Source organism: Desmodus rotundus, chromosome 4 (genome assembly GCF_022682495.2).
Source record: "Desmodus rotundus isolate HL8 chromosome 4, HLdesRot8A.1, whole genome shotgun sequence".
NCBI lineage: Eukaryota > Metazoa > Chordata > Mammalia > Chiroptera > Phyllostomidae > Desmodus > Desmodus rotundus.
Window position 1 is genome coordinate 52,949,977 of NC_071390.1, and position 26,275 is coordinate 52,976,251.

The following is a 26,275-nucleotide window of genomic DNA, read 5'->3' on the forward strand; positions in this document are numbered from 1 at the left end:
AAATGACTAAGTGACTGGATATTGTTAGGAACCTGTGTTCTCACTGTGGAAAAAAAGAACATACAAATACAGAATGGGAGAAGACAGGAAAGAATACTGTGGGGATGGATTGGGGTAGAGGTATCTGTATAAATATATATGTTTATGTGTATCAGTATATGTGTATTTTTATATGAATATTAATGCGTATATTTCCTGGCTCTGTTGAGAAATGGCAAAGAAGCAAAGTCACTCAAGTAGTAATGATACAGCTAACATCATTTCCCACTCTATTAGTTTACCAGGAGTATCATAACGAATTACCACTAACTTAAAACAACAGAAATTTATTCCCTCACAGTTTAGGAGTCCAGAAGTCCAAAATGAAGGAAGGTGTTGGCAGGGTTGGTTAATTCTTGGAGGGGCAGACACAGAATCTGTTCCGTGCCTTTCTCTTAACTTGTGTTACGTGCAGTCCTTGGTCTTTCTTGGCTTGTGGCAACATAACTGTAGTTTCTGCTTTCATTGTCATATGACATTCCCCCTATGTGTCAGTGTCCCAGGCTCTTCTTACAAAGATACCTATAATTGGATTAGGACCCACTTTAATCCAGTGTGATCATATCTTGCATAAAAACCTCATTTCTAAAAAAAGCCTACATTCATGGATAACAGGGCATAAGTCAGAAACTTAGCTTTTTGTGGGACGCAGTTCAGCCTACAACACCAGGTAAAAGGAACCAGGACTCCTCGTTGAAATGGCTGGCTCTAGGTCTGAGGCCAAGAAAATACAAGATGAATATCTTGTAATGTGACAAATGAAGTGCTGAAAACGATAATGGGTAGTTTATCATAACTAAATGCAGGCTAACTTGAGGAGTTTCCCCACTAGCCACAATTGGTACAATTTAAGCATTGAAATAATTAAATACAGCAATGAAATACAGGCCATTGTGGGGGTGGGGAAGGGAGAGCTTTATGAAACTATACCAGTAATACATGAGAGGGAGGGAGAAGGGAAGATATCTTGCGTATAGCAGAATGCCAAAGGTTGATTGGCAAATGCGGAGGGCATTCCAGAATTGGAAAAAAATTAAAATGAAAACAAATAAAAACATTATTTTGCAGTTACCAGGGTAAAGATTAAACCAGGCAAAAATCATCAGTGGATGCAACGTCTGAGAGGACACGTTGATGAGGATGTTTACGTAGTCTTTTTTTTTTTTTTTAAAGATTTTATTTATTTTTAGACAGAGGGGAAGGGGAGCAGAAAGAGAGGGACACATCTCTTTCAGAAACATCAATGTGTGGTTGCACTTCTGTACCCCCGACTGGGGGCCTGGCCCACAACCCAGGCGTGTGCCCTGACTAGGAATTGAACCAGCGAGCCTTTGCTTCACAGGCCGGCACTCAATCCACTGAGCCACACCAGCCAGAGCTGCAGAGTCTTCAGGTGTCTCCCCATAGAAGGTTTATTAGTTGTAGAGAAGAGAAACAGCAGTGATACAATGGAGAAGTGAGGCAACACCTGTCATGGTAATCAAAATTATCATCATCAGTGAAGGTCATAGGGCCATTTGTTTTTCCTGATGAGGATCCCTGAGAGGGACTCAATACCACCTAGGCAGTAGTCTGGCTCAGAATGCATACTTTCAATCTAATCACTGGGAAATACTAGAAAAATACACACATACACAGCAGAGTACTGAGAAACACAAATAATAAAGCATATGAGGTAAAAATGTTAGCAGGAAAATCTTGGTAAAGGGTGTACGTGTATGGGTGTTTCCTGTACTACTTTCATTTTGGGAACTTTTTGTACATTTGAAATTATTTCCAACTGAAAATGTAGATAAATTGTCCCTTAGTTGTAGAGAAAAAATTGAGAGAAACATTTTAAAGAAGCCCTGACTGGTGTGGCTCAGTGGGTCCGGCATCGTCCTGCAAACCAAAAGATTGCTGGTTAGATTCCCAGTCAAGGCACATGCCTGGGTTGCAGGGCCTGGTCCCCAGTTGGGGCGTGCAGGAGGCAACCAATTGATGTTTCTCTCCCTCTCTTTCTCCCTCCCTTCTACTCTCTCTAAAAAATACATGAAAATAAATTCTTTTTTTTAAAGAAAAACATGTTAAAGTAGACTTAGTTTAAGTGACTATAGTTCACGATATTTAATTAGGAAAACAATTTTGTGTTAACTGTGAACTGTTTTATTACATTGACTTTATGCCTCTCACAGCATTAAATTATGTGACCTAGAATCTCCTTGAGATTTAACACAAGATAATGGTTTAATATGTCATTTATATATTATATGTAGCTAATATACATTACATATAGTTATTATAGTTAACATATAATTGTAAATAGTTTTTATATGCATAGTTAATATATAGTGATAACTTGCAACAAAATATCTTAATTCTTTCAGTTAATTTTGAACAATTTTCATATGCATATAAAAGTTAGAGTTATTTGAAGATACCTGCAAAATCTTCATGCAAATCACATTATTACCATAATTTACGTGTATGGTAGAAGTAAGGAAGGAGAGATAAAAATATATCTATCAGCTTTTTTGATCATTTTGGATATAATATTTATGGGCTTTAATCTAAGAAAGGTCTCAATGAGACAATAAGAAAAAGGAGGATAAGAAGCCCTCTAATACAGAGAAAATTTTTCTGTGATCAACCATAATCAATTACACAAATGAAAGCAGAAAGTTTGACTGGCAGTGCACTCAAACTTGGAGATTTAAAAGTAAATACGTCTTTGCGGGGCATTCATTTGTTCATTCAACAAATATTAAGTGCTTATCGTGTGCTAGATAGTGTTCTAGGCATTCAGAATATAGCTGTAAATAGGCTCATATGTTATAATAGACAATATAACAGACAATATTCTCGGAGGAATTATTACTAATATATATCACTCGGTACCACACACTATTTTAAGATATTTACATATATTAATTAATTTACCTCAAATAATCCTACAAGTGTAGGTCCTATTATTACTTCCATTTCATAGGTGAAGAAACAGAGCCACAGAGATATTAATTCAGGTCTCACACTAGTAAGTAGCCAGCCCAGAATTTGAACCTATCAGGTTGTCTATGTCCAAGCCTTTTTTATTTAATTAAAGTTAATTTGAGATATTTGAAGTTTTACATGCAATTGTAGGAAATAATACAGAGGAATCTCATATACCCTTTACATAGTTTCTCCCAAAGGTAACTCTTACAAAAACAATACTACGCAACCATTACACTGGCATTAATATAATCCAGATACCAAACACATCCATAATGAGAATCCTTCATTGTCTTAGTTTGGGAGCTATAACATTGTCATAGACTGGGAGGCCTGAACAATAGAAATGTATTTCTCAGTGCTGGAGGCAGATCAGGATGTCAGCCTGGTTGATATCTGATGATGGTCCTCTTCCTGGCTTGCAGATGGCCACCTTCTGGCTATAGCATTACATGGTGGAGAGAAAGGATCATCTCTCTTTTATTTTCTTTCTTTTTTAAAAAATATATTTATTGATTATGCTATTAGTTGTCCCATTTCCCCCCTTCCCTCCACTCTATCCTGCCCACCCCCTCCCTCCCACATTCCCCCCCTATAGTTCATGTCCATGGGTCATACTTATAAGTTCTTTGGCTTCTACATTTCCTATACTGTTTTTACCCTCCCCCTGTCTATTTTCTACCGACCGTTTATACTACTTATTCGCTGTACTTTTCCCCCCTCTCTCCCCCTCCCACTCCCCTGTTGATAACCCTTCATGTGATCTCCATTTCTGTGGTTCTGTTCCTGTTCTAGTTGTTGGCTTAGTTTGCTTTTGTTTTTGTTTTAGGTGTGGTTGTTAATAACTGTGAGTTTGCTGTCATTCTTACTGTTCCTATTTTTTATCTTCTTTTTCTTAGATAAATCCCTTTACCATTTCATATAATAATGGCTTGGTGATGATGAACTCCTTTAACTTGACCTTGTTTGAGAAGCACTTTATCTTCCCTTCCATTCTAAATGAAAGCTTTGCTGGATAGAGCAACCTTGTATGTAGGTCCTTGCCTTTCATGACTTGGAATACTTCTTGCCAGCCCCTTCTTGCCTGTAAAGTCTCTTTTGAGAAATCAGCTGACAGTCTTATGGGAACTCCTTTGTAGGTAACTGTCTCCTTTTCTCTTGTTGCTTCTAAGATTCTCTCCTTCTCTTTAATCTTGGGTAATGTAATGATGATGTGCCTTGATGTGTTCCTCCTTAGGTCCAGCTTCTTTGGGACTCTGAGCTTCCTGGAATTCCTGGAAGTCAATTTCCTTTGCAAGATTAGGGAAGTTCTCCTTCATTATTTGTTCCAATAAGTTTTCAATTTTTTGTTCTTCCTCTTCTCCTTCTGGCACCCCTATAATTCGGATGTTGGAACGTTTCAAGATGTCCTGGAGGTTCCTAAGCCTTTCCTCATTTTTCCAAATTCTTGTTTCTTCATTCTTTTCTGGTTGGATGTTTCTTTCTTCCTTGTGGTCCACACCATTGATTTGAGTCCCAGTTTCCTTCGCATCACTATTGGTTCCCTGTACATTTTCCTTTGTTTTTCTTAGCATAGCCTTCATTTTTTCATCTAATTTGAGACGAAATTCAACCAATTCTGTGAGCATCCTGATTACCAGAGTTTTGAACTGTGTATCTGATAGGTTGGCTATCTCTTCATTGCTTAGTTGTATTTTTTCTGGAACTTTGATCTGTTCTTTCATTTGGACCTTTTTTTTTTTTTTTTTTTTTTGTCTTGGTTCGCCTGTTAGGTAAAGGGGCAGAGCCTTAGGTGTTTCCCGTGGTGGGGTAAGGCTGGTGGTTGCGCTGTGAGGATGTATGTGGGGGAGGGGCTGAGAGGGTGCCATGGCGCCTGCTCCACTCTCTGCTGGATTTCAGTCACTCCCTCCGCTACCCACAATGAAATTGGGACCCTCGAGTGCGTGGGCTTGTGCATGCTCTAGGCCCCTGTGGGTCTCTCTAACTTCCTCTCCTGTGAGGCTGGGAGTTTCTCCTGCTGCTGCCTCAACCCCCACAGATGTTGTCAATCAGAGGTTTGAGGCTTTATTTCCCCTGCGCTGGAGCCCTGGGTTGCGTGGTCTGTTTCACTCCCCCTCCGTTCCTCCCTGTTTATGTATGTGCGAATGTGGGGCCGCGGGGTCTGCTAGCTGTCGCACTGCCTGCCCTGTTCGTTCCACAATTCGCCATCTCTCTGGGCCCGGCTGGATTGCTGCAAGTCCTCTCTGCCTAGCTGCCCATCTCTGCCCCTCCTACTAGTCTGGATGACTGTTTCTTCTTTGTCTGCTAGGTTGTTGGACTTCCGTGTAATTCGATTTTCTGTCAGTTCTGGTTGTTTTTTGTTTTTAAAGTGTTGTTGTCCTTTTTTTGGTTGTGTGAGGAGGCGCAGTGTGTCTACCTATGCCTTCATCCCCACCGGTAGCCCTCTCTTTTATTTTCTTATAAGGACACTAGTCTCCTTCATGAGGGCTCTGCCTGCATGACATAATTAACCACAAAGACCCCACTTCCAAAAAATATCACATTGGGAATTAGGGCTTCAAAATATGGACCTGGGTGGGTGACCCACAAACCTTCAGCCCACAGCACCCTTTACCACCACATCTGTTCCCTCCTGCCCCAACCCTCCACCCCTCTTAACCTCTGGTAACCACTAATCTGCCCTGCATTTATATACTTTTGTCATTTCAAGAATGTTGTATAAATGTAATCATACAGTGTGTCATCTTTTGCGATTGGCTTTTTTAACTTAGCATAATTCTCTGGAGAGTCAACCAGATTGGTGCATGTTTCAGTTGTCCATTCCTTTGTATTGATAAATAGTATTCCATGGTATGGTTTTGCCACAATTTGTTGAATAAATCACTCATTGAAATACATGTAGCTTGTTTCTATTTTGAGGCAATTACAAATAACCTGCTATGAACATTTGTCTATATTTTCATTTTTCTGAGCTGCTTCTGTCTCTCAGTAAATAGAACTTGGAATGACTTTCTGGTAAGGTGACATTGAGAAGAGGTCTGAAGGAACTAAGGGGGAAAGCCACATAGCTATTTGGAGAAAGCACATTTCAAGCAGAGAAATCAAGTGCATAGGCCTTGAGATGGGAATATGTCTGGAGTATTTGTGACACAGAAAGGACAGTGAGTCACACAGCAAGGACAGAAGGAGTTGAGCTCTGAAAGGCAGCAGTGAGTCAGATCTATAAGACATGTAGGTTTTAATTTATTCCCAAAGTGAGATAGGCATTGCAGAGTTTCAGTAAGGGAGTAGCATATTCTGCATTATATTTTTTGTTTATTGACTTTTTTAATAGGGAGAAATACCAATTTATTGTTCCACTTATTTATGAATTCATTGGTTGGTTCTTGTATGTGCCCTGACCTAGGATCTAACGCACAGCCTTGGTGTACTGGGACAATACTCTAACCAACTGAGCTACCCAACTAGGGCCCTCTGAATTATATTTTAAAATCACTGTGACTTTGGTATAGGAAATAGATGGTACTTGGGCAAGGGAGAACAATTAGGAGGCTTGTTACAATAGTACATGCAATGTGAAATGTTGGCTCACACTAGTGGTGGAGTTATTAAAAATGGGTCAGATTCTGGAAATACTTTGAAGCAGGTCTCACAAAAGTTTCTGATGGATTGATTGTTGGATATAAGAGGAGAGGAGGCAAGGACCAATCAATAGATCAAGTTAGAATGATATGCAAAAACCAGTAAGTCACCTTATCGATTTATAGTAGGAAATGTAATTATCACATAAACCCAAATTATTGTATTTGCTTAATCAGCACTTCTCTAAGTATAAACAAACTTGCATTGGAAGCTAAATAGTGTCTCTATGATGACATGGAATTAAAATAAAGGGACTTGAATAAATTAATCTTTAATATATTTATTTTTATTTTTTGAATATGATAAATGTATCTCATCAATAGAGATTGAAAAGTCAAAGTCCATCAACCAAAGCTTCCTGAGCTCTCCTTGAATAGGTACTGTTAACATTTGCCTTTGTTCCTCTTTCATGATCTATCAACACTATCACCACTCCTAACCTCAACATAATCTTTCTCTAGATTTATTAACATGGTCAAACAGGACATATTGCATATCTCACCTTACTTTGCTGTTTCATGGTTGCCTAAAAGGCAGTATTAATTAATATTCCTTATTTCCATGTTATTGAGGGGTGTCTCATATTGTAGCCTTGTACTGGCAACAGTGATAAACGACTGTAGACAATATTTTTTTATTTGGATAAATTTAGCACTGCTGTTACTATTATTGAAACTTTGCTTAGTGATATATCACTTATCCGGAATTGTCAAGTACAGCAGTGAATCATGAAATATTACGTTGAACCTTCTTTAAATTTTATTCTTTCAGGTGTAGCTATATAGAAATTTTTCAAATTCATAATTGTCTTTCTTCATTAATTTCTATAACTATAATTCAGATTTTCTTCATATCTCAACATCATTATCTACAATATTATTTATTGGGCTGTTATATGGGTCTAGTCTATGGTACATTTATTTGCTTTTATTTTAAGTAGCTCAAAACTGCTATGTATTTTGAATGCATATAGACACTTTATAATTTTTATCACTTCAGGAACTAGTAATGTATCATCCTCAAACAACCTCCTTGTTTTCTTATTTCTAATTCTTTAAGGTATGAAAAATCTAAATAGATAGGTAGTATGTTTAGAAGAAAAGAGTAAATAAATTGAGTACTAAATATTTAGGCATTTGACCTCTCTGGGCCTTTCCAGCTTCCTGGTTCTCTTTTATACTTTGCATTCCTGACTTTTTCTTTCTACAAGGTGACTCAGCAATAGCTCCTGTATCTTTTAGTTGGAACTCTTTTGGTTCAATGCAAGGAAACACTGCCCATTAATTAGCAACCTGACTTAGATTTATTCTGTTGATGAGAAAAATTAGCAAAATAGATTATCCGTAAGAGTTTAAACTGCAAACAGTGCATCAAAAATGTCATAATCTCATTTCATTAAGAAATTTATATACACAACAGATTTTACAGTGCTCATTCATGATGAAAGTCTTCTTCCACACTGTTTGTGTTTGAAAACATTCAATAGCCAGTCTTGAATTTAAAAATTTAATTAAATGCTTAAAGAATTACAAGTGTTCCTTTCCTTAGTGCAAATGTTAACCAGAGTGCTTTTCTAAACTGCTGAGAATGGACTGAAGATTCTGCTGAGGGCTGTAGATACTTATCTGCCTAATTGAGCCATCATTTGTTGACATTCGAGGAAAACCACGTGACCTGCTTTAATGCATTTTTCAGTAACAGCAGGAGGTTAGAATGAAGTTCATCCAAGAGTAAAACCAGCAGCCAATATTATTAAACATGTAAACACTAAAATAGCATTGGTTATGGAGTGGTTTTAGTAAAAGAAGAATAGTTATATAAAAGCATATAATCATATAAACAATATAGGGAATGGCTTTATTTTTAAAATTATTTTGACTCCAAATATTTTAATTAAGTTATTTATTCAATAACTATTTACTGATGTTAACAGTTGCTGGGTATGTTAAGGGAATTATTGACTTGTCAAAATTGATTACTGTAAGTTAGTGGTAAAATTTGAAATGGGTGGTATATCATGGTGTGCTAAGGAAATGAAGTATTATTGACAGTTTTTGAGTAGGTAGGAAAGTGATATGATCAAAACTGTGCTGGCTATGTTAGTCTAGGTCAAAGTAAGAGAGTGCAAGAACTTTAACCAGGATACCAGTGAAAAATCAGGAGATAATACAAGAGTCTTTGGAAAGAGATGTATGCAGCAGAATAAAACAAGGTAGAGATTACTTACGATCTCAAAAAACTTGAGAGAATCATGGCTCCATTTCCAGAGGAAGAAATGATTGTCTAGATACACAATGAGTTTGATTCAGGACATGTTGAAATAGAAGTGCCATTGAGATACCATAGGTAATCTAAAATGCAGTTCTAGTTCTTGGGAAATGAGTCAGAGCTAAAGGTAACGATTTGGGAGTCAGCTGTATGATGGGTTTGGTAAAGTTTATGGAGTATTGAGATTACCAGTGAGAAAGAACATATGAAGAAGAATTCCAAAATCAGCATTTTGGGGAATGATTCCTAAATGATGAAGGAAGAAATTAAAACCAAGAGAGGAGATGGAGAAGGATGGTTCTGAAAGGTAAGAGTTCATCACTGAGTGAGCGAACTAATAGACTTTGATATACTACTTGTGAAAGTAAAACAAAAACAAAAAGCACTAGAGCGAAATGTGGTCTGGGAGACATTTGATCCCAGTCTGCAGTTAGTTAAATACAGAAATCTAGAGTAAGTATTTAGCAACTTTTTAGGAAGTTGACATTGCCCCCAGTATCCAGTGCATGATTACTGGATTCCTCATTGAACAGGGAACAGACAATTCAGTGTTGGGAAACACCTGCAGTGAGTTTCTTGCGGTACAATTTGTGAGCAAGTCATGCAAAAGAGAGTTTGGGAGGATCAGTGCCAGGGGGGAGATGGTAATAGTAGGCAGGTTAAATAGACTTAAAGAGTGTTGGCTGAGAGAGAAGGTTTGCTTTTAGAGACACAAAAGATTTTTGAGTTTGTAAACTGGCTAGAGAATATGTGATAGAACAGCAGAGTCTGATGATGCAGTATGAAAAACGATAATTAATGGAAGGAATGAGATCAAAGGCGTATAGATAAAGGCTTTACCCTTGGGGGAAAAGTTTTGCTTAATATTTTGTGTGTTATTTTTACTAGATAGCATTTAATTTGATCCTCACAGGAATCTAGTGAGTTAGGTGGAATGTAATTAGTATAATTAATCCCTTTTTACATGTAAGGAAATTGAGACAAAAAGTAAGCATTTTATTTATGATCACATAGTTAGAGAATGGAAATAGTTTGTGTAGTTCTATACTATAATTATTATCATGTCTGAAAATAAGGACTAAAAGATATTTAAAGATATAAAGGCTAAAAACCTCCCAAATTAATGAAAAACATTAATCTACACATGCCAGAATCTCATAGAATGCCAACTAAGATAATTGCAAACACATACAAAGGGGGACCCTGAAAAAACTGGATTTATTTGTAAAAAATTGTGTATTTATTCTTACACGTTTAAACTTCAGTCACCTTCAAAGTACCCTCCATTTGATGCAATACACCTATCAAGACTTTTTTTTACTGTTCAAAACAGTTTTTGAACTCATCAATTTTGATTCCTTTTAGTGCTTCTGCCATTTTTTTGTTTTACCTCTTCCACATCAACAAAACATTTCCGTTTGAGGACTTTTTTCATTTGGAGAAACAAATATAAAAGTCTCTCAGAGCAAGATCGGGTGAACAGAGGAGGGTGGAGCACAGGGGTCCTGCCATTTTGGTCAAAACCTGCAACAGTCAGTGAGGTGTGAGCAGGTGTGCTCATAAATCATCCATCATGAAATGGGCAAATGTGTTGAAAGAGTCTTCAAAAAACAATTCACTGAAGCCAAACGCAGCCTCTCACAACACCACCATCTAGTACACTGATACAGATGGGTTCTTAGAACACTCACCTAGTGGGGGAAGCCTGTACTACAAGGGACCCACCCTCCAGAAGATATTAACAGTTTTTGGGGGGTGCCCCCTCATAAAATAGTAAAAGCATTGAAAGACAACAAAAAATAGGATATTGTGAAAGCAAAGAAAAAATAAGTCGTCGCATAATAGGGAGCACTAATAAGATATTTTGCTGATTTTTCATCACGATCAATGGAGACAAAAGCAGTGGAATGACACATTTAAAGTGCTGAAAGAAAAAAATATTATTAACAAATAATCTTCTGAAGGTGAAATACTTTCATAGACAAACAAATCCAAGGAAATGTATTGCTTACAGGTCTGACTTACAAGAAATCCTAAAGAAACTTCCTTAGACAATAATTCAAATTTACATACAATAAAAAGCACCAATAAAAGTAATTATATAAATAATTGTAAAAGACAGTGTAATTGCATATTTTGTCTATTAACTCATTTAAAAGCAAGTGCACACAACAATAGGTATATAATTGTCTTGTTAGTTCTATAACATATCAGAATGTAACATATATCACAATAACAGCACAAAGGAGGTAGATAGTAACCCAAAGCCACAGGAAGAATTAGAACCAGAATGTTAGATAAGAAGGGTAATATAACAAATTCTATAAATACATATTTGCCCTCCATTCCCTAAAAGACATAAAATTAGATAAGGTAATACTTATAAAAATGTATTGCTGGGTTTGTAGCATTCATATAGACCCAGTATGTGTAATAGTAATAGCACAAGAGGGAGGAGGTAATAGAGCTATATAGGAATAACTTTTCTATATTTTATTGGAATTAAGTTTATGTGAAACTGAAGTAGATTATGATAAGTTAAGATGCATATGAGAAAATAATTAAAAAGTACAGTTTAAAATCATCATAGGCCCAATGCAAATATGTTCAACTGATTTTTGACAGAGGTACAAAACCAATGCAATGGAGGAAGGATAGCCTTTTCGAAATGTCACTTCAGGAATTGGACATTCATGGGCCAAACCTCACACCTTACACAAAAATCAAATTAAAAGGTATCACAGCTTTAAATGTAAAATGCAAACTGTAAACTAAGAAAAGAAAAACATGGAGGAAAATCTTTTGGATCTAGAGCTAAGCAAATTTCTGTTCTACATTGCATTAGACATTCTAAACATAGAAATTAAGCAAGAAAAATAAAAGGCATCTACATTAGAAAGGAAGAAGTAAAACTGCTAAGTAGAAGTCGATCTACTGTAGCCTGTCCCTGTAAAATTCGTATGATGAAACCTAATTCCCAATGTTTTGGTACTTGGAATTGGGGCCTTTGGTAGGTGATTAGATCTTGAGAGCAGAGCTCTCATAAGTGGGATTTGTGCTGTTAAAAAAAAAGAGACTCCAGAGAGAGTCTTTGCCCCTTCCACTACATAAGGACACAGCAAAAAATGGGCATCTGTGAAGCCAAAAGCAGGCCCTCAGCAAACACTTGATCTTGATCTTCCTAGACTCCAGAACTGTGAGGAGTAAACTTCTGTTGTTTAGAAGCCACACAGTCTATGGTATTTTTCTTAAAGCAGTTTGAATGGACTAAGAAGTCCATTGAATGGACTAAAACTTTCAAATAGAAAATCTTAAGGTATCCACTAAAAATAAAAAGAGGGAAGAGAAATGATAAATATAAATACAGAAAATAGTGAAATAGAAAATGAGACAGAGGCTTAAATCTAAAATCTGGCTTTTTAAATAAGATTAATCAAATAGACAAAGTGCTGAAAGATTCATCAAGAGAAAAAATGCAAATGCACCCATTAGTAATATTAAAAATGAAAAGGATGTTTACTCAGTAAAGAATTCTAAGAAGAAACTTGGGCCATTAAATTTAAAAGTTTGATACATTCTGAATTTTCTCATTTATTCATGCATTATTGTCGTAGTTGATGTTAGCTGTAGTCATGGCTATAAATACCATTCATAGGGCGATAATTTCCAAATGTATTTTTTTAGTTTATACTTTTCTGATCTCCAAATGCAGTGTTCAGCTGGTTACTTGATTATATGCAAACAGGTGTGTTGGTGTGCACTGTCGATCCTGTTTCTCCTTCATTCTGTATATGGTGTCACTGTAGGGTTTGGCCCAGGCCTTTTTGGACTCTCCTTGATTATTACTTTTCCTTTAGGAAGTTTCTAGCTTTAAAGTATATCTGGAATCCATTTATTCTTTTTTTACAAGCAATTACCATTCTACTTTAAGACATTATTTTATTACTCTTGGCCTACTGCAATAACTTGTCTCCTTACTTTACTTTTTAACTCTTTCCAAGCCATTCTCAACAGAATAATTAGAGTGATCTTTTTAAGATGCAACTCAGATCACTTCTCAGCCTGTTGGCTAAGATCAAGTGTAGTATCTGTTCTTATCAGTTTAAAATGCAAGTCAGCATACAGCACTTTGCTGTTTAAATCCCTTGCATAGCTGCCTGTTGCTCCTAGAATAAAGTCCAAACTTCATGCAATGATATATAATACCCTACATATTTTATGGCTTTCTCTTACCAGTCATATATTATTTCACTCACTCCCTCATTGACCATATTTTCAACATCCAAGTACTTTTATTTTTCAAGTCCTTCATTCTTATCCTTTCTTCCTGGAATGCTCTTGATCCAAGTTCGTTAGTGATTGACTCATTCACATCCTTAAGCTTTCAACTGGGAATATGCTCTCAGCAAGGCTATCTAAAATTGCTTCTCTTGGTTTTCCATGAACTATTATTGTATACCTCTAACTCACTCCCAGCTGTCTCATAAACATGCTTGTTGCCTTTATGGAGTTATCTCAAATGGTAATTATCTTGTCTAATCCCTCCTAGAATACTAGCTAGATGAGAAAGTAAAGTCAGTCCTTGCCTGTCTTAATAACTACTATCTCTAACAACTAGCTCAATGCCCAGTATTTAATGTATGTTGCGTATGCATTTGTAGAACCTTATATTTCTGTGTGTGTGTGTGTGTGTATTCCACAGTATTGAGTATATTGTAAGCAGCCAGATATATATAAATTGATAGATATTGTATTATCTTGATTTTCTGTTGTGTTCCTTAGTGGGCCCCATTTCCTCCTTTCTCCTTTCCCTTTTAGATTATTTAATCATTTTGTTCTATTGGATATTTCTTCTATTTCATATGGTCATGTTCAAATGCATACCTATAACCAGTATTCTTTTTTTCCCCTTGGTTTGTGTCTTCTGTATGAAAATTGTCATCTTCATATCATGGTCCCCTTTTAAAAAGCTCTTTTATATGTTCCAAATATTGCCTTTTTGTTTGTTTGTTTGTTTGATTAGACTGCCAATTAGGTATAAACTGGATTTGCTGCCTTGGTATACATTCTGAACCAAAATTTAATTCTAGAGCTTGGGGTCAGCATTTTCTCCAAATGTGTTAAACTGTAATCCTTTATAAAATGTTATATGTAAAATATTGATCAATTTTGTATGTACTAAAAGCTGAGAGGTTATTACTTTAGCTTTCACCGAACTGACTTAAAGTTTATCAAAAAGGATTATAGAAAGAACAGATTTGTAACAACTGTCTGATATATGACTAAAATCCCCATGTTCAACTCAAACAGACTTGCCCTAGGCTTTCTAGAGCATAATGCCCTTAGCAAGTAGCTTTCAACAGCTTTTTCAGGAAGCAATATTTTCCTTCAGTAAAAGGGTCACTGTACTGTTTTTCTTTTTCCTTCTCCTGTCTTATCTTTTAAGTTCAGGAAGTACTTTAAATTTACAGGCAGCTTTGAAGGCATGAAGCAAGTTCAGCCCCAGAAGTATTTCCTGTTATGGCATTAATCTAATTCCATGAAAGTAGAGCTGATTTTTCATCTGTAAAGTAGATAAAGTGCCTAGAGCAGCCGACCATTATTCTGGGTTATCATGATAAAGAGGCTTAGTTTTGACAGGAAAGAGTTTATCAGCCTAACCAGTGGAAGATTTCATTCTTTTTGTGAAAGATGTATTAATGGATTATAATGTCTTGACTTCCAAAAGAAAGTTTGCTTTCATATTAAAAATGTTTACTTAAGATAGCAAATATGGTTTTCATGTTTATAAAATGTGTGATATACAAGTTAAGTAAACATACTAAGGGCATCATATAAAGTTAAATCTCTAAAGTTAAACCATTTTGTTTGTTTAATGTTTAAATTAAAGTTCTAAATCGAAATAATTACAAACTCGCTTTACAAATCAACATGATTTAATTTCACTATATAGATATGCATAATTTCATGTAAACATATGTTTGGTGTTAGTACCTGATGTTACTAGGTCATATAAACTCTTCTATCTGTTGGATCGGCTAAAAAGATCATATGTTTTTTTCCATAAAATAAAAGACAAATTTTTCATTTTCACCAATAACTTTTTGATTTGGATATTTTGAGTATGTCGACTATCTCTTTCGTGGTATAATGTTGATTGTTCTCAATTAATGTCCCAATTTGATCGCTGTCAACTTCAACTGGTCTACCAGTTGAATCAACAGTGGAGCATTGTCCAGCGAGAAATCTCCAGCACAAAACTTCGCAAACCACTTTCGACATGTTCAGGCAATCCCAACACCTTCTCCATACGCTGCACAAATCTTTCTTTTTGCATTTCAGTTGTGTTTTTACCACTCTTGAAATAATAAAACATAATATGCCAAAAATATTGCATACTTTCTTCCATTTTCAATATTAAAATGGCTACACCAATTTTGATAAGTTTTTTTTAAATGCACACTGATATGACAGCTGTCACAATACGATCTAACAATATTGTTTTAAATGAAGTTAAAGACAACTAGCCACTATTAGAGCCAGCTTACAAAAAAACCCAAATGAACTTTTTGGCCAACCCAATATTTAAAATATGGAAATAACTTTCTCATACCAAGATACTTCTTTTAATAGTCAAGTATCAAAGTTATTAGGGTTTTTTTAATAGCCTTATTTTGAATATAATATATGTAAATAATATGTAATTGAAAAGGTATAAGTCATCTCTTTCCCATCTCTGTTGCCTAGTTTCCCACCAAACCAAGACATTGAGAGATAAATCCTAGTGGCTTGGTATAGGTTAAAGAATTTTTTTATTTGAAAATTGATTTTACATTAGACATTAACAATGTTTCCTGAAATATTTTTAATACATGCTTCCTACATGATAGTATATTGCATATTTTGTCCCTTCAACAGCTCTTTGAGTTATATTTTGTTATCCAGTCATGTTGAAAAATGCCAAAACTAAGGCTCAGAGAGGTTAAATAATTTGCTCAAGGTTACCTAACTTATAAGTGGTCGATTTGGGACTGGAACTCAGGCCCTCATTATGGGTTCATATCAGTGAACAGTGATTCTGCAGTTTTCTGCCTCTTATATTTGAGGGAAACAAAAGACTTCATTGATCCCTTGTTTCACAGTTAATGAGAAAATTAATTAAGCTTTACCATATCCTAATGGAATGATATCTAGTTGTATGTTCAGTTTGTTTGAAATAATTGAACTACCTATTCATGTTCATAAACCAAAGTAAAGACATTGCTTCACTGTAGATATGAGTATTTTAAAACTTAGATCATTTGAATATGAAAAACATTTGGCCCAAGCAAAGGCAGACTGAGTACTAAATTTGGAATTAGGAAACTTGGAGTTTTGTAATGGTCTTACTAATCAATACATAGTTGTATGTGATCATTTTTCAAAAAGGGATTGAATCCTATCTGTCCAATCTATGTCAGAGGGAGATTTGTGAAGGTAATATGAGATCAGATGTTAAATTTGTTAATTTACACGTCATTCACTTAGCCTGCTTAATGTGTGCATCCTGCTCATTAATGAGGCAAATACAAACCTGAAGAAACGTGGGAGCTGTCTTTATTGAACTACCAGTCTTCTCGAAAGGATAAGATTTATTGCAATATAAATTAGCATTGTGAGTGTCTCCTCAGCTAAGATGTCAAAGTTAACAAGTTAACTGTAATTTCAGAACTGTTAGTCTTATAGCTTTACAAACTCAAGACCTCCCATCCACTCTCAGAAAATGCTTACATACACATATACACAAAGCCGAGGTCTTAATGAGCACTTGAAAAGATGCTCAACATTATTAGCCATCAGAGAAATGTAAATCAAAACCACAGTGAAATTCAGCTTCACACTCACTAGGATGGCTATAATCAAAAAGACAGATAGCAAGTATTGACAAGGATGTAGAGAAAGTGGAACCTGCATACATGCTGATGGGAATGTTAGCAGTAACTCAAAAGACTGAACACCATTACCATGTGACCCAGCTGTTTCTTTCACTCCTGGGTGTGTGTGTGTGTGTGTGTGTATGAGAACTGAAAGTCTATGTCTTCACAAAAATTTGTACAAGAATGTTTGGAACAATAGATGGAGGTGTAGGTACATATACTTTGCCTCCTCGCACAACCAAAAGGACAACAACAAATTTAAAAATAAAAAATAACCAGAACTGACAGAAAATCGAACTGTATGAAAGTCCAACAACCAAGGAATCAAAGAAGAAACATTCATTCAGACAGGTAGGAAGGGTGGAGATGGGCAGCCAGGGTGGAGAGGACATGTGAGTTGGCAGCTAGTGGACCAGGTGGTCCCACATTTGCATGCAGATAAACCAGGAGGAACAACTGGGGAGAGAGACAGACCGTGCAACCCAGGTTCCCAACGCAGAGAAATAAAGCCTCAAAACCTCTGACTATAAAAATCTGTGGAGGTTGCAGCAGCACAAGAAACTCCTAGCCTCACAGGAGAGTTTGTTGGTGAGACCCACAGGGTCCTAGAATGCACACAAACCCACCCACCTGGGAATCAGCACCATAAGGGCCCAATTTGCTGGTGGGAATTGGAGGAAAGTGGGGGAAGTGACTGAAAGGCAGCTGAGAGCATGCAAGTGGCATTGTTCCATCTTGGACCCCTCCTCCCACATACAGCATCACAACACAACAGTGTGGGTTGCTCTGCCCCTTACTACATTATAGGCGCATTGAGACAAAAAAAAAAATGGCCCAAATGAAAGAACAGATCAAAGCTCCAAAAATAGAATTAAGTGATGAAGATATAGCCAATCTATCAAATGCAGAGTTCAAAGCACTGGTAATCAGGGTGCTCACAGAAATGGTTGAATATGGTTGCAAAATAGAGGAAAAAGTGAAGGCTATGCAAAGTGCAACGAAGAAAAATATATAGAGAACCAATAGTGAAGGGAAGGAAACCAGCACTCAACAATTTGGGGCAGAAGGAAGAAATAAACATTCAACCAGAGCAGAATGAAGAAACAAGAATTCAAAAAAATGAAGAGAGGCTTAGGAACCTCCAAGACAACTTTATTAGCACCACGCTCTAACCAACTGAGCTAACCAGCCCACTCCAGGACAACTTTAAATGTTCCAACATCTGAATCATAGGGGTACCAGAAAGAGAATAGGAAGAGCAAGAAATTGAAAACTTTTTTGAAAAAATAATGGAGAATTTCCTCAATCTGGCAAAGGAAATAGACTTCCAGGAAGTCCAGGAGGCTCAGAGAGTCCCAAAGAAGCTGGACCTAAGGAACAACGTTTATAACAGCAATATTCATAATAATGAAAATGTAGACACAAATGTCTATCAACTGAGGGATGATCAGGAAAATTCACTATATCAGTACAATGGCATATTATTCTGCAGTAAAGTGGATGAAGTACTGACACATGCTGCCACAAGGATAAACATCGAAAGAAGCCATTTACAAAGGGCCACATATTGTATAATTCTGTTTATGTGAAATGTCCAGAACAGTTAATCCATAGAGATAAAAATTAGAATGATAGTTTCCCAGGGCTGGAAAATTTGTGCATTGGAGGTGGGGTGCAGGGTGGGGGGGTGCTGATGGGAATAGGATTTTTCTTAGGGATTAGGAAAGTGTTCTAAAATTAATGATGGTGATGATTGAACATCTCTGTCAATGTACTAAAAATCACTGAATTGTGCTCTTCAAATGAGTGCATTGTATGGTGTGTGAATTACATCTCAGTGAAGCTGTGATTTAAAAGAATAAAAAGATGGTGTTATAGAACTTTTAGACTACTTAGACCACTTGGCACCCCTGAGAACAAAGCATCTGATAAATCAATACTTGGAAATACATTTATTTGTAGTATTAAAGGCATAGACTTAGAGAGGGATACCTTGAAGAAGTGTATATAATGTAAAAGTATTATTATTGCTGTTTTATTTATTATTTTCATCAAACACTGTGGTTCTATTAGCTTATTCGTTCTGCTGTAGTCCCTTTTGGTTAAATACATTGTAGTATTTAGAATGAAACTCAAATGTTGGTAATCCAAAGAGGACAAATCTATATCGGAATGTTGTATATCACCTATCATTTGCCTCTCCATTTTAGATATCTGCAACTTACCTATGTAATAATATGATTATCTCTTTGACACTTCATCAGTCCTTTGCCAGACCATCCAGTGTGAACAAACGAGTAAAATGCCCAAAGATTATTTGTAATTTAGTTATTTGGAGTTTAACACACATTTCCCCACAGAAATTAACCCTATGTACAAGTGCTGGTTAATTTCCTACAATATTCTAGAAATGCTTAACACTTTATATAGCTAAGTTGAAGCATTAATTAGGTAGGAAGCAGCGGGCCTTTAGTGAAAGAGGAAGAAGAAAGGTCTCTTCCCTCAGGGTAAATCCTGACTTGAGGTTTTGTACTTTTAATGGGCATGTTTGTCTGTTTTGTGATAAACATACACTTGGGAGTTAGACTGCTTCATCTTCCCTTTCTTCTCTTTCTCATATAGCTGATATGAGTCTTTAAAGATAAACATCTTTAAGTTGTTCTCTAGCCTTCCCTGTTAAAAAAGAAATGGTTCTCACTTTCTGGAGTATTTTGAAGTGTTTATTAAAATAAGTAGACATGGGAAGTAGTGAGGGATGGGGAAAATGTACTGTAAGGCAGCTTCTCCATCTGGCAACAGCTTTCCTATGACTGTAGTATAAACATATGATTTATAATATGGAAAAAAGAAGGTTTGGTCTCTGAAAGAAGCTATTCCTTTTAAACAGAGAATTAAGGGGTTTAGTTGCTTTTGCTTTAGCATCTAGCAGTGAGTTCAGGAGTGATGGTCATTGATATCTAGATCCATTACTTTTTATAAAAAATAAGATTTTTTTCTTTTAATGGTTCATTTGTCTGACTGGTTTATTTCCCACCAAATATCACAAAATCCATTTCTTGTGACAGTGTAATAATTTTCACAACATCTGATTATAGTGGCACATAGGAAGATTAAAGATATAGGTTAGAAAAGAAGAATAAGATAACAATGGGAGTAAATATCCTAATAGAATTTATTTTTAATGTTATAATCACAAAATTAGAAAAACAAATGAAAACAATGAGGTTGTAAAAGGTTTAATGTTTTCCTAAAGAATTAATTCATTACATGCACATTTAGTTTTACACACTTGCTCATAAATTTTTCCAAAAAAATTTTTCTCCCCCTATTCAGATGTGAAATTTAAGACTGTTGTTCACAGTCTTTGTTGAAAAGACCTCTAGTTAAAATTAGCTGCCCTTAGCCAGACAAATCTTGAGTACTTAGTGATTATCATGTTAATAACAAGTGTGAATGCCATTAATGTATCTATAAATAATTTCACATTTAACACCTTATGTTTCTTATTATCCGTCCCTCAAATGAAGAGTTTCTCAATTTACACCTAAGTGGCAATTATTATATAATTTTTATTTAATAAAGAATAAAGTGCTGCTGATAGTATTAATAATTCTTATATTTGCTTATAACCTGCTTTCATACCACTTTTAAATATATTTATCTACTTCTGTGCTATGGTTTTTAAGTGCATTTGAGTGAAGAAAAGTGGCTGAATATAAAAGAAGCTACTTGGAATGTCTGTAATATCATGCGTCTTTGTATGTTTACACCTGCTTGAAGGAAAGAGTAAATTATTTCCTGAGAACCCCACAGTTATATAGCTAGTTCCACCTCTGATCTGCTCTGAGGCATTTAACCTCTCTTAACCTTGGTTTCCTTATTTAGAGGAAGTGGCTGTTGAGCCTTACCTAAATCATAAAGTGAGTGCAAGTAATTGTTTACTGAGAATTCTAAGAAAGGGTAATGGAAAATGTCAAGTATAAATGAAAGAGTTATAACTGTTCTTCTCTGTGGAAAGATTTGCAGTGCATTCACTGAACTTCTATAATTTTTAAAATTTTTACCTTTTTTTTAAAAGGACCATGTAAATATAAATACATAAATGAATATATATAGTGTTTTAATTTGTTACTTCAGTAGCAATTTTGAATTAATTGAAGCATACAACTTTAACATATTGGGGGTTTTTGCATTTAAATAGTTGGTTAGCCAAAACCCAGTAAATAATTTGGGAATAGATTCTGCCAGATAAATGCTAAAATGGATCATATGTTCTTTAAAGGGTTTAAACTTTTTCTTTTATTCCAATTCAAACTGATAATTTAACTCCTTACTCATTCTTTTTTGTATTATTTTATTACAGTTGTCCCCATTTTTCCCTTTGCCCTCCTCTGCCCATCCCACTGCCCACTTCCAAAGTCAATTCCCACGCTGTTGTCCATGTCCTTGGGTCATTCAGACATGTTCTTTGTCTAGTCCCTACCCCTTCTTTCCACCATAATCCCCCTCCCCTGACCCCTCTGGTCACTTTCAGTCTGTTCCATTTTACCATGTCTGTGGTTCTATTGTGTGCATTAGTTTGTTTTGTTCATTGAATTCCTCTTATAGGTGAGATCATATGGTATTTGTCTTTCACCACCTGGCTTATTTCACTAAGCATAATAGTCTCCAGTCCATCCATGCTGTTGCAAAAGATAGGAGCTCCTTTCTTTCTGCTGCGTAGTATTCTATTGTGTAAATGTACTATAGTTTTTTGATCCACTTATTTACTGATATTCACTGAGGCTGTTTCCAGCACTTCACTATTATAAATAGTGCCACTTTGAATAGGTAACTCGGGATTCCTAGGGTATAATCCCAGCAGCGAATCTCTGGGTCAAAAGGCAGTTCCATTTTTAATTTTATGAGGAAGTTCCGTGCTGTTTTCCACAGTGGCTGCACAAGTCTGCATTCCAGCCAACTGTGCATTAGGGTTCCCTTTCCTCTACATCCTTGCAAGCACTTGTTGTTGGTTGACTTATTAATGATGGCTGTTCTGAAAGGTGTGAAGTGGTATCGCATTGTGGTTTCAATTTGCATGTCTGATGGTTAGTGATGTTGAGCATCTTTTCATATGTCGATGGGCCCTCTGTATGTCCTCTTTGGAGAAGTGTCTATTCAGGTCCTTTGCCCATTTTTTAATTGCATTGTTTGTGTCTCTGGTGTTAAGTCATCTGAGTTCATTATATATTTTAGAGATCAAACCCTTGTCCATTGTATCATTGGCAAGTATGTTCTCCCATACAGTCGGTTCCCTTTTCATTTTGATGTTGTTTCTTTAGCTGTGCAGAAGCTTTTTAATTTGATGGAGTCCCATTTGTTTATTTTTTTCCTTTATTTCCCTTGCCATTGATGTATAGGCAAAAATACTGCTATGTGGGATAAATGAAATTTTCCTGTCCATGTTTTCCTTTAGGACTTTATGGTATTATGACTTATATTTAAGTCTTTTATCCATTTTGAGTTTATTCTGGTGTATGGTGTGAGTTGGTGGTTTAGTTCCATTTTTTCCCCATATACCAGTACAGTTCTCCCAACACCATTTTATTGAATAGGCTATTTTTACCCCATTATATGCTCATGCCCCCTTTGTTAAATATTAATTGACCATAGAGACTTGGGTTTATTTCTGGGTTCTCTATTCTGTTCCATTGATCTATGTGTCTGTTCTTATGCCAGTACCAGACTGTTTTGATTTCAGTGGCCTTGTAGTATAGTTTGATATCAGGTATTGTGATCCCTTTTACTTTCTTCTTCTTTCTAAATAGTGCTGAGGCTATTTGGGGCCTTTTTTGGTTCCATATAAATTTTTGAAATTTTTTTGCTATGTCTTTGAAATATGCCATTGGTATTTTAGTAGGAATTACGTTAAACCTGTAGATTGCTTTGGGTAGTATGGACATTTTAATGATGTTAATTCTTCCAATCCATGAACACAGTATATGCTTCCATTTATTTGTATCTTCCTCAATTTCTTTCTTTAGTCTTCTATAGTTTCCGAATACAAGTCTTTTACCTCCTTGGTTAAATTTATTCCTAAGTACTTTATTTTACTTGTTGCTATAGTATATGGGATTTTTGTCCTAGTTTCTCTTTCTGATATTTCATTGTTGGTGTACAAAAATGCCATCTATTTCTAAATATTGACTTTGCATCCCACTATTTTGCCAAATTCACTTATTAGATCGGGTAGTTTTTTGTTAGAGACTATAGGATTTTCTATGTACACTATCATGTCATCTGCCAATAATGACAGTTTTACTTCCTCCTTTTTAATTTGGATGCCTTTTATTTCTTTTTCTTGTCTGATCACTGTGGCTAGGACTTCCAATACTATGTTGAATAGAAGTGGTGAAAGCAGACACGCTTGTCTTATTCCTGATCTTAAAGGGGAAAGCTTTTAGTTTTTGCCTGTTGAGTATAATGTTGGCTGTAAGTTTCTCATAGATGACTTCTTTATGTTGAGGTATGCTCCCTCTATTTTCACACTTTGCTGAGTGTTTTTATCATAAATGGGTGCTGCATTGTATCACATGCTTTTTTAGCATCTATTGATATGATCATGTGAGTTTTGTCCTTCATTTTGCTTATGTTGTGTCATGTTTATTGATTTGCGAATATTGTACCATCTTTGCATCCCTGAGATGAATCCCACTTGATCATGGTGTATGATCTTTTTAATGTATTGCTGAATCCAGATTGTAAATATTTTGTTGAGGAATTTAACATCTATGTTCATCAGAAATATTGGCCTGTAATTTTCTTTCCTTGTGTCTTTATCTGGTTTTGGAATTCGGATAATCCTGGCCTCATAAAAAGAGTTTAGGAGTCTTCCCCCTTCTGGAATTTTTTGGAATAGTTTGAGAAAGATAGGTGTTAGCTGTTCTTTGAATGATTGGTAAAATTCGGTATGAGCCATCTGGGCCAGGGCTTTGTGTGCTGGGAGTTTTTTAATTACTGCTTCAATTTTGCTAGTTGTTTTCAGTCTATTCATGTTTTCTGCTTCCTCCTGATTCAGTTTTGGAAGATTGTATATTTCTAGAAATTTGTGCATTTCACCCAGGTTGTCCATTTTCTTGGCATATACTTGTTCATAGTAATTTCTTTCAATCCTTTGTATTTCTGTGGTGTTGGTTGTAGCTTCTCCTCTTTCATTTCTGATTTTATTTATTTTGGTCCTCCCTCTTTTTTCCTTCATGAGTCTGGTTAAAGGTTTGTGAATTTTGTTTATCTATTCAAAGAACTAGTTCCTGGATTCATTAGTCCTTTGAATTGTTTTTTTAGTCTCTATGTCATTTAATTCTGCTCTGATCTTGATTATTTCCTTCCTTCCACTTGCTGTAGGCTTTGTTTGTTGTTGTTCCTCTAGTTCTTTTACATATATGATTGAGATTTTTCTATCTTCTTTAGGTAGGCCTCTATTGCTATGGAACTTCTCTCTCAGTACTGCCTTTCCTATGTCCCACAGGTTTTTGTAGTTGTGTGTTCATTTTCATTTGTTTTCTGATACATTTTGATTTCTTCCTTGATTTAATTATTGACCCTTTCATTATTTAATAACGTGTTATTCAGTCTCCATATATATGAATGCTTTTGAGTGTTTTCCTTGAGGTTGGTTTCTAGTTTCAGTCTTTTGTGATCTGAGCTCATGCTTAATATGATTTTAGTTTTCTTGAATTTGTTGAGATTTGTTTTGTGTCCTACCATGTGATCTGTCTTCAAAAATGTTCCATGTGCATTTGAAAAGAATGTATATTTTGCTTCTTTGGGGTAAAATGTTCTATATATATCTATTAAGTCCATTTGATGTCATTCAGCACCACAATATCCATGTTTGTTGGTTCATTGTTTGAAAGATGTATCCATTGTTGACAGTGGGATATTAAAATCCCCTACAATGATCGTGTTGTTTTAAATATCTTCCTTGAAGTCCTCCAGGATTTTCTTTATTTATTTAGGAGCTCCTATGTTGAGTGTATATATAGTGCATATATGTTTTCAAGGGTTTATATCCTCCTGTTGTACTAGTCCCTTAAGTATTATGTATTGACCTTCTTTGTCACTTTTTATGTCCTTTGTTTTGAATACTCTTTTGTCTGATATAAGTATCACTAACCCAGCTTTCTTTTCATGTCTGTTAGCTTCAAATATTTTTTTTTCTCTCCATTCACTTTCAACCTGTGTAAATCTTTTGTTCTGAGGTGGGTCTTTTGTAGACAGCAAATATGCGAGTTGTGTTTTCTTACCCATTCAGCTACCCTATATCTTTTTTTTTTGGAGCATTTAGTCCACTTACATTTAAGGTTATTGTTGGTAGCTACTTATTCATTGCCATTTTTTCCAGGCCTTTCTCTCTTTCTCGTTCTGTCTCTGTCTCCATTTCTTCTCCTTTTTATAGCAGTACCTTTTGCATTTCTTGTAGTGATGCACTTTGGTGGAGGTGTACTTTTTTAGCCTTCTTTTGTTCGTAAAACTCTTTACTTTCCCTTCTATTTTTAATGAGAGCCTTGCTGGATAGAGTAGTCTTTGTTGTAGGCCCGTGCCTTTCATTACTGGGAATATTTTGTGTCAGTCCCTTCGGGATTGTATTGTTTCTTTAGAGAAATCAGCTGATGGCCTTATCAGTGCTCCTTTGTATGTTGCTAGCTGTTTCTTCTTTGCTGCCTTTCAGATTCTCTCTTTGTCTTTAAATTTTGTCATTTGAATTGTGATGTGTCTTGGAGTGGGCCTCTGTGGGTTCATCTTGATTGGGACCCTTTGTGTTTCCTGAACTTCCATGACTTTTTCCCTCACCAAGTTAGGAAACTTTTCTGTCATTATTTTTTCAAACAGGCTTTCTATACCTTGCTTATTTTCTTCTCCTTCTAATATTCCTATGATGCGAATGTTGTTACATTTCATGTCGTCCTGAAGCTCCCTTAAACTGTCCTCTGTCTTTTGTGGTCTTTTTTTGTTTTCTTTTGTTGCTCTCACTGGTTATTTGTTTCTACCGTGTCTTCCAGCTCACTGAATCAGTTCCCTGCTTCATCCAGCCTGCTTTTAATTCCTTCTAGTGTATTCTTCATTTCAGATACTGTGTTCTTCATTTCTTCCTGGTTCTTATTTATAGTTTCTATGTCCTTTGTCATGGTTCTGTAGTTCCCACTAAGTTCCTTGTAGCGCCCATAAAGTTCCTTGTGGTTCTCACTGAGTTCCTTGAGCATCCTTAGAACCATTATTTTGAATTCTATGTCTTATAGATTGCTTGCCTCTATTTCATTTAACTCTTTTTTGGGAGATTCCTCTTTTCCATTCAATTGGGGGTTATTTTTTGTCTCCCTCTTTTTGTTTGTTTCTGTGTCTCAGGTTGCTCTTCTTTGCCTGCCTGTCTTCGTGGGGTGGACACCTGTGTTAGGAGTACT

General features: G+C 35.8%; 1 protein-coding gene and 1 pseudogene across 2 annotated transcripts in view; both read left to right on the forward strand.

The window, feature by feature from the left end:
- ADK (adenosine kinase) overlaps positions 1-26,275 on the forward strand; it is a 581,524-nt gene that overhangs the window by 316,664 nt on the left and 238,585 nt on the right. The window lies entirely within an intron of this gene.
- On the forward strand, positions 12,969-13,149 carry LOC112305662 (U2 spliceosomal RNA; annotated as a pseudogene).